Genomic DNA, 9,887 nt, shown 5'->3' with positions numbered 1-9,887 from the left:
ATCCTCTCATCTTAACCATAACAGTCATAATGTCCATGTTATTTACCACATTTACTACATTTATTAGGCTCATCCAGTCTCAGAGCACCAACCAGAGCTCCACTACAGACCAGAGAGATGATCAAGAGAATGCATACGGTGCTCTTCAACATGGTCAGCCTTCAAACCATCATGACTGCTCTTCACAACTTAATACTAAGTTGTACTAAGTTGTACTTAATACTAAGTATTATTATACTTAATAATAACGAGCATTGGCTGCGGTACACCTCAAAAACACTAGGTGGCTTGTGGTACACTCATGTCCATTACATATGACGTCATGGTGTGTTGTTTACCAAGAACTTGCAATCATGTTGGTTGGGGGACATTTTATTGTCCTTCCATTTCAAAACTCATTCCGGTGAGCCTGCAGAAGGCTTTGCTAGATGAGGGAGAAGCACTGTTAACTCATTCCTCACAACAAGTACGTCCAATCACAGCTCTCGTGCTGTTCACGTCACGTCCGCGTTGACGCCGCAGAGTCACATTTTCGAGGAGTTGCTCCGCCGAGCTGCGCCGAGGGGGTCACCGCAACTGGGCGTCCTATCGTCAGCACCGGCGATTTCGCTCAAGCATAATTTGCGCTTTAGGTACACAAAATGTACAGTAGAGGAACGAATGAGGAACTATTAGTTAATGATTAGGTAATGCCAGTTTGTGAGTATAGTCATTAGTTAATCATTAGTTGGTCAGTTTGTGATTAGATTAGTTAATCATTAGTTGATAGTTAGTTAACTATTAGTTAATTATTAGTTAAATTCAGTGTGTGAGGAACAGTTTGTAAAGCAAGACTATAACAACACGTGTTTTTCACAGATCCATGTTTTGGCAGGTAAGTACAGCACCAATCCTCTCATCTTAACCATAACCGTCATAATGTCCATGTTATTTACCACATTTACTACATTTATTAGGCTCATCCAGTCTCAGAGCACCAACCAGAGCTCCACTACAGACCAGAGAGATGATCAAGAGAATGCATACGGTGCTCTTCAACATGGTCAGCCTTCAAACCATCATGACTGCTCTTCACAACTTAATACTAAGTTGTACTAAGTTGTACTTAATACTAAGTATTATTATACTTAATAATAACGAGCACTTTCTACTCAATAGAAAGCTGATTGATCTGATTAGCCAAAATGTGATACTAACATCTACAAAACATGCCGAGGCTCTAATCAAAATGGTATAGCTTTGCTTACAACTGTCTCTCAAATGATCTCCCACTGAACATACTGCATTTGAACAAGACGTATGTTAGAAGAGATGAGGTGCAAGTTGGTATCATGGGATAAGAGTGATTTATTTGACTTTTCCTTTTATTTGTACTGACCTGTAGGTGATGCTGATGTCTATGAAATTATCAACGCCCCTGAAGACACTGACAATGGTAGAGTATTTACATTATTGTTACCATGCAGCAGTTGGAAATGGTAGAATCACAGAAATTAAGGTGAGTAACTGACTGATTTAAATTCCAGTGAAAATCTATATTTCAGGCGGAGCTGCAGGTGGATCCAGGGACATCACCTTTTCCTTGATTGAGCTGAAAAATGTTCACAAGAATAGTGAGTACACAAATTATAAACATTATAATACAGAACAGCCAGCAATGCATAAATGTACCTAAAAAAAACTTGATTCTTAATAATCTGATCATCCTCAACAGGGCAGCATGCTGATCCAGCAGAGAGCGCTATCTATGCAAATATGATCAACCGCAGGTACAGTTTTAATGATCCTCCCTAACCTTCAGCCTGCTGGCTCACTGACACAAACTCTTCACTGAAACTGTATCACAGCATCATTACTGATGATACAGATGTAATCCTGAGTCAGGCTGCAGTTCAAATCACCTCAGTCACTTTGGCTGTTTGCTTTGGCTCATCAATGCCCAGATCATTCTAATAATGAGACAATTAAAATACTTCCAAGGTGTCAGATAAGTTTAAGCCAATAGTTTAATTATTTAGTTGTCTGTTCGTGTATCCATATTGTGTCCATCAGGGGCGTTTCTAGTGTCTGAAGACATTGGGGGCTTAGTCCAGCCCTCATTAGGGAGGTCCCCATCCCCCCCCCCCCCCCCCCATCCCCCCGCAACAGGCAATTGCATAATCTTCCAGCAATTTGAGATTCTAGATGAATACTGAAAAACTACATCAGTGGTTCTCAAAGTGTGGTCTGGGGACCACCAGGGGTCCTTGAGAGGGCTCCAGGCAGTCCCCATCAAATTCATGAATTGTTCAACTTCACCATTAGCCTTGATTGACAAACAGACAAGGAACCTATAAAGAAGGAAAATACATCACTCACATCACAGTGTTCGATTTTGCAATCTGTGGAAGCATTTTTCAATCAAAGGTGAAACAACACAGATACGTATGATGATTGATAGTGGGACTTTCCATGCCTGCCCCATTCACTTCAATAGAACTGCCCCCAAAGTCTAGCCCCAAATGCAAAATTTGAACGATGTGATGAGAGTGATGTCTCTTCCTTCTATATATATATGCTCTATAGTTACAAATTGTTGCATTTCTGATCAACTATATATCATGAAATGTTTGAGGGCTTTAAAGCATGAATGACACATTAATAGATCTGGGGGCCGGGGGAATTAAAAAAATAAATACATAATAATAATAATAATAATAATAATAATAATAATAATAATAATAATAATAATAATAATAATAATAATAATAATAAAGGTAATAATAATAATAATAATAATAATAATAATAATAATAATAATAATAATAATAATAATAAAAAAGCCCCCCAATGCCCAGTTCTAATGACGCCCATGGTGTCCATGATGTGAAATCAAACAGAATTATTGGTTGCTTTTCTTTTCTACCGTCTAATCATGGTGTTTCAGGTGGTAGATCATACCTTGGCAATTAACCCTGACTTCCTCAGTTTCTCACACAAATGAGTTGACATCACCGCAGTGTTAAAAAAAAAATTAAAATACAATATATTGTGATGTTGCATTCTGAACTTGTTTCTGCAATGTCTCAGACACTATGGGTGCGCTATGCAATATATGACACCTGCTAGCTGCTGTGCGTGCACAGATGAGCTCTGCGTCAATGTGGTTACAACACTGACTAAATTCTGCCATCACAGCAACTGTTCTCATGTAGGTCTAAAGACAAACTGTGAAATGGAGTTGTTTCCACTCATGCTGACAAGCTGTGACTGAGCTTGTTTCTTCTCTGTCTCTATAGACCCCTTATACAGCTTGTCAACATTGAGCTGCGCGCGCATCGTGTAGGCAGAAAGCCGTAGCTTTGCATTGACAGACAGCGAGAATGTGTGAAAGCCCCGCTGTCAGGACTGCTCTGTGCTCATCTGCAACACACAGTTATATTTTAGTTTTAAAATGCAGTTCTCGGCTTACTACCACAGCTTATCGCCTAGTGATAAGCAATGTTATGGATCGAAATTAACGTTGTTTAATGGGATATGTCTTACAGACCCACCCATACGCACTGGCGCTGTCAATTGGCCAAGCCTATGGCCAGCAATACATATCGTGCATTCCTTTATAACTGGGGATAGCGTAGATAATTATTCTGTAACTTGCAAAGATATATTGTTATGTTGATAACGCACACAACTCAATTATGACATTATGTAACGTTACTTGGTCCGTTAACTAACCGAGCGATGTTGAGCAGCCTACAGTTTCAGGCAGCTTACCTGATTATGAAGAGCACTACAAAGTCGGGCATTTTTTATGATGTCCTCGTTCCAATCAGTTCAACTCAATAATGACATTATTTAACGTTACTTGGTTGTTAACTAACCGAGCGATGTGGCTGCAGCCTACTACAGTTTACCTGATATGAAATGAGCGAGCACTGCAAAGTCGGGCATTTTTAACGATTTCCTCTTTCGGCTTGCAACCAAAGACACTTACAGTTAGCATTAAAAGCAGTATGAGTTGACGGGATTCGGTAAAACTTTAGTCCTTGCTTTGTAGATAGTGTAACAGACTGTTCAGTGTTGTGTTGTGTTCTATTGCGTGTGTGCGAGGCTGTGTATGTTCCCTCGAGTTGCGTAGAACAGGATATGTGGGGAGAATTAGGTGAAATATAACGTTACAGCCTGGCTCTATCGTTTATTATTTTATTAACTAAGTGTGAATAGGCGGACCCGAATACTCTCCTACAATAGCTTTCCGATTCTGGCATCCCACTGTACTTCAATCAGGAGAGGCCAGTTGGTAGGATTAGACAAACTTTATTTAGCAATCGGCGTGCATGGCAAATGCTTTGGCGCTTGACTCCATTGGCCAGTGGCGCTGCTCTTGAGGCAGAGGAGGGCGCCTGCATGGGCTAGGAGATCCCCTCCATTGGCCAGTGGCGCTGCTCTTGAGGCAGAGGAGGGCGCCTGCATGGGCTAGGAGATCCATTGGCCAGTGGCGCTGCTCTTGAGGCAGAGGAGGGCGCCTGCATGGGCTAGGAGATCCCCCCCCCGTGGGGGATCGGGAGTCAAGACTCGTTGGTGGTGGACTGGGGAGGTGGGTGGGGCAAAACAACGCTTCGGAGGCCGGCTTCAAGGGAGATGGACTGCCGTGGGCTGCTGCTGCTATGATCGGCCAGAGAGAGAGAGGTGACGTAGAACCCTTGCTATATATATGAGGATTAACTGACGTCATGTTTGACGTCATAGCAGACGTCATACTAGGATTTTTTTGACCACGTTGAGATCGGATTACGCGTGAGTGGCCTTCTGCTTGAACTATGGTCTGGAGACCTCACTTCAATCAGGAGAGGCCAGTTGGTAGGATTAGACAAACTTTATTTAGCAATCGGCGTGCATGGCAAATGCTTTGGCGCTTGACTCCATTGGCCAGTGGCGCTGCTCTTGAGGCAGAGGAGGGCGCCTGCATGGGCTAGGAGATCCCCCAAAAGGAAGATCTGATTACCGGAGGTTAATTGAGATCTGCAGGCGCCAGTAGTTGATTGCACTATTCCGGCCTTCGACCTTTTTTAGCGACTTACAGCTATTTGCGGCTGGCGCTCCCAACTCGGTCGGGCACCTCGCGATAGCGCTTCCCAGCTTGGCCTACCTGGCCGCCTTGGCGCTTCGCGATCGTACTTTCCGGCCTTCGACCTTTTTAGCGACTTACAGCTATTTGCGGCTGGCGCTCCCAACTTGGTCGGGCCTTCGATCTTGCTTTTCCTGCCTTCGACCTTTTTAGCGACTTACAGCTATTTGCGGCTGGCGCTCCCAACTCGGTCGGGCACCTCGCGATAGCGCTTCCCAGCTTAGCCTACCTGGCCGCCTTGGCGCTTCGCGATTGTACTTTTCCGGCCTTCGACCTTTTAGCGGCTAACGGCTATTTGCGGCCGGCGCTCCCAACTCGGTCGGGCCTTCGATCTTGGTACATTAGAATTTAGCTTGGCGCTTCCCGGCTTGGCCTACTTGGCTGCCTTGGCGCGACTACCCTGACTTTCTGCTCTCTCTTTCTCTTTCCCCACGAAGACATATCTAGCTCGAATAGTTTTCGGGCGACTGGAAAACTACTTGACAGGGCTGCGCGGAGTCTGTCTTTCTGCCTCCGTCTTGCGCATCTGACGCTGTTTGTTGTCATTGTGACGTAGGCGTATAATTGGTCTATAGTTACCAGACAATTATTAAATGATGCAAATATCACTTTTAACTGTTGAGATCAAACATCACAGTTTATCAGTCTGTCTATCAGTCTCTATCTAGTCTGCTTAATGAGCCTTGAAATGTCTCTTCTGTACTGGAGAGTTATATTATTATATGTGACGTGTGTCCAGGTTTACAGTCACCTGTGTGTGCTGGGGTTTGTACTGTGCAACATGCTGCTCTCAGACATCTCCTCCTGTTTTATTCATTTCAATGCAAACTCTTCTGCTAACCAGAGAGCTAGTTAGTCATTAGCATTTTATCCTGTGTTTTATTGTTCTGTATCTATACTAGTTAGGCAAAAAACTTTTCAGACAGTATATACATGCAGTGTAGGTATCAGTAGTTTGGGCATCGCCATAGTGTTATAGCTTTAATCTGGGCAAATTTACACCAGTGCATTGTCACTGTAAAGCAGAGCCTACTGGCAGCCTTTTCAAGCTACCCAGCGAGCACAAAACGTTTTTTCAACGTTGATTTTTAGTTGAAATCTGGGTGATATTGGGTTTGAACGTCTAAGACCTAATTTCACCCTCTTTTCAACCGGCTAAAATGCGGTTACAACGTCAACGTGTAAAAAAACACAATTTGGTTCATCATATTGTTAAAACATTTGTTGTAGCTTGGAATAGAGGCAATATTGATAGTGTGTGGATTGGCATTTGTCCATTTTATTGTGTAACTGAGAGTTGAAATCTGGGCCCGTATTTATCAAGCGTCTCAGAGTGCCATTTTAGTCCTAAGTGCTGAGAATTTGTGAAATTTAGTCCTACTCTCACACTTAAGAATAAAAGCTTTTTATCAACCTTCTTAATACTAGGAAACACTCCTACTCCCCCAGCTATTTAGGAGTCCTCAGGAGGTGTCCTAAGTGGTTAGGAGTTGCCAGCAGGGCAATGTTGACCAGTGGTGTAGTCTACCTTTTTTCAGAGGGTATACTGACTCTGACTGACATTTCCCACGGATATTGTCGCGTTTTTCTTTCATGGCTTGACAGAAAAAGTATGCCTTCACGCGCCTAGTTGGCTTGAAAATAGAACTCACGTAAAAATCGGCGCAGCTCAGGCGAGGCGTGGGTACACGGAAGGTTCACGTTGAGGCGCCCTGTGTACACAGCCTCATTGACTAAAAAGGACGCCTATTTAAAAGCGTGGGTAAAGGCAAGGCTTGGGTGCTGTGTGTGAACGTAGGGTAACACACAGAGCGCACAGGGTGAATTTTATGAATGGAAATTGAAAACGATACATATCATAGCGCATTTCCCAGTGCGCATATGCAAATCTGAGTCATTTCGCAGTGTGTATACGGCGTATACCTGCGTATCACGTAGACGACACCACTGATGTTGATATCATGGCATTCAGGAGACAGAGACGTGCGCGAATCTTCTCCACTAAGCACAGCGTGTCATCCTCCCTCCAATTCGGCTTTCTTTTGGATTCCATGTTTGCTCATCATACAGCCTATAGCAGAGGTTCTCAAATGTTTTTCAGCCAAGGACCCCTTACAAGATAGAAAATATACCGGGGACCCCCTCATTCTGATTTGTGATTTTGGGCTAAGCTTAATTGTTTCCACGGTAACGTGCTTGACTTTTAATTTGATAGGTTTGTTATTAGAATGTAATCCATGAACCATTTTAGATTTAAAGCATAAACTATTTTCGTTGAACTATGACGATTTTGCAAAAAAAATAATATATTACGTCATTTAGCAGACGCTTTTGTTTTGTCCAAAGCGACTTACAATATCACAATTTGTCAACAGTACAGAAAACCACTATGCAACACAATCAATGACAGCCAAGATATGTTGATAGACTAGCACCATGTAGGAAGTAGTTTGAGAAGGAATAAGTACGGTAACATGTAGCATAAAAAAAAAAAAAAAAAAAAAAAAAAAAAAATTTAACCTGAAAACTTTTCGCGGACCCCCTGGCAAAGTGCCACGGACCCCCATTTGAGAACCACTGGCCTATAGAACCTGGCTATATAGGGTAGTCAATTGACAGCACACCAGTTTCGAGTCAGTTGTGGGATTAGGTAAATTGGGTGGATTAGGAAACATTTAGCCTATTCTTGAGTTATTTTCAATGTAGGCTATCTTGTATTATTTTGTTGATAATTTCTTCTGAAATTATTGGTGAATATATGCTACACTCCCATTGTGCATTTCACTGTTGAATCATCTCTATTTAGGATATTCGTGTATAAGGGATTCCATTCAGCGATTGGCCATTCCTGTGTACTTGGAATTGCGTCATCAACATTTCCCTTTACGGCACACACACCTGTCGTAAATCAGCTCTGAGATTGACACTTAGGATTCAGTCCTACACCTCGCTGAAAGAGGGAGTGAGATGCATAATAACTGACTTTTAAGTGCAGCTTTTAGCTGGGAATTTTTTTGCTCATAAGTGTACTCTTAGCAGTGTTCTTAGGAGTAATTCTAGGAAGCTTGATAAATACGGGCCCTGGTCTATACGAAAACTACATTTCAACACATTTTATGTCACATGAAATATCATAAATATGGGACTATATAGGCTATGTGGTGCCAGCAAAAAGCTTCCAGGACACAACTATGGTTAATAGTTTAGCGCAATACTATAAAATAATGAATTCAGTTCCTGCCGCAACGTGCATGCGCAAGTACTTACTTGCTAGCTATACTAACCGTGACTGACTAGACTAGACCAAAGCAAGTCTGCACTGGTCTGCACCAAGTGCGGAACGAGGTGCTCTGGGCACGCTATGTTATTGTAACAGACTGTATACGAGGCTCTGTGTACCTCCTCAGTCTCTGGTGTTAAATGAAGTAACCTCTGAAGCCATAGGCTACAGCCTATAGACAACACACACACACAACATAATTTTAGTCTGTTACATTAATATAATAGTCTCGTACACATCACATAAAATAACTTAACTCCCGATCGTCGACAATCATGTAGTCTACAAGTTGTGTGCTAGATAGAGTATATATGTGCCCAGCTCTCTATAGAGTAAAAGAAAATGTATACCTCAGCGCGTTAAGCGGACTGGCTTGAATGTGGGAAAGCGGGGTTTGAATCCCGTGTGCGCTGCTGATCTTTTAATTTAAGATCCTGGTGAAATATGGTCTAAATCTGAACGTTCAATAAACGTCTGCAAATAGTGGGTGAAAAAACTTTCACTTTCAAACCTTCCTTGCACGTTTTTTCAACGTTGACCCTAAACGTTTTTTAAACGTCTTTTCAACCGAAAAATGCTCGCTGGGTACTGTCATTTACTGAACTAAAGGAGTATCAAAGTGTTGTGGGTCTCACATCCATGTATGTGTCTATTAAATTCATGTTTATTCTCCATTCACAGCATCAACTCCTCTGGGAACTGAACATACTGGTTATTCTCAAACTATGGTAAAATTATAGCTAATGTCATAACGTATTCATGTTTTGTTTTTGTTTTTTGAATGCTGCATTCTACAGATAATTAAATGTGTTACAGTTGAATGGAACATGTCAGACAGCAGCTGTACATTGACAATAATGTGTTGCAGGACCGTAAAGAGAAGTGCATCAGACAACAACAAGAGAGACATGATGGAGTACAAGAAAACACACATTCTTACTTCCATCACACAACATTGCATTTAAAGTGTACAGATGTGTGCATATAATTGCGTGCATCTCTGCTATTCAAACATCGCACATGTATTTTCTATACCTGCTTATTCCTATTCAGAGTCAGGGCTGGATCAGCTTGTCCCAGCATGCATTGTGTGGAAGGCAGAGAAAAATGTACATTGTTTTGTACAGAATTTATTTCATCATTTTATACAGACAGGTGATGGAGGTGAATGAAGTTTGTTGTTCCCAGCAAGAAACGGACATTTCCCTTCATTCTAAGAGTTTATGCTATATATATCTATACTGTCTATATATTTTGGTACAATTATTTTGTCATATTATTTTGAAAGCTGCACTCGAGCTGTGTTGCTCACTGCTGATCAGCAGACAGTTTGTATTTAACTCTTTAGTTTGGATTCATCACTTCCTGTGTGTGAGAAGTGTCAGACCTGCCAGCAGAACATCATTTGGACAAATAGAGAGAATCTGTTGGGTCTCCATTAGATGGGATGGGACACTGTGTTCTCTTGCAGCACCATGCAGGGTGGATTATTTTGTACAT

The 9,887-nt window shown here is 41.9% G+C and overlaps 1 long non-coding RNA gene across 1 annotated transcript; it reads left to right on the top strand.

Annotated features, from left to right (window-relative positions):
• Nucleotides 1–1,714: 1,714 nt before the first annotated feature.
• On the top strand, nt 1,715–9,346 carry LOC310798739. Its single transcript, XR_014553783.1, has 3 exons — nt 1,715–1,769; nt 9,069–9,115; nt 9,256–9,346. It is a non-coding gene; the product is annotated as an uncharacterized lncRNA (long non-coding RNA).
• Nucleotides 9,347–9,887: the final 541 nt, after the last annotated feature.

The sequence above is a fragment of the Poromitra crassiceps genome (assembly GCF_964638095.1).
Source record: "Poromitra crassiceps genome assembly, chromosome: 26".
Lineage (NCBI taxonomy): Eukaryota > Metazoa > Chordata > Actinopteri > Beryciformes > Melamphaidae > Poromitra > Poromitra crassiceps.
Note: the sequence above shows the minus strand (reverse complement) of the source record. Positions and strands in the feature narration are given on the sequence as shown.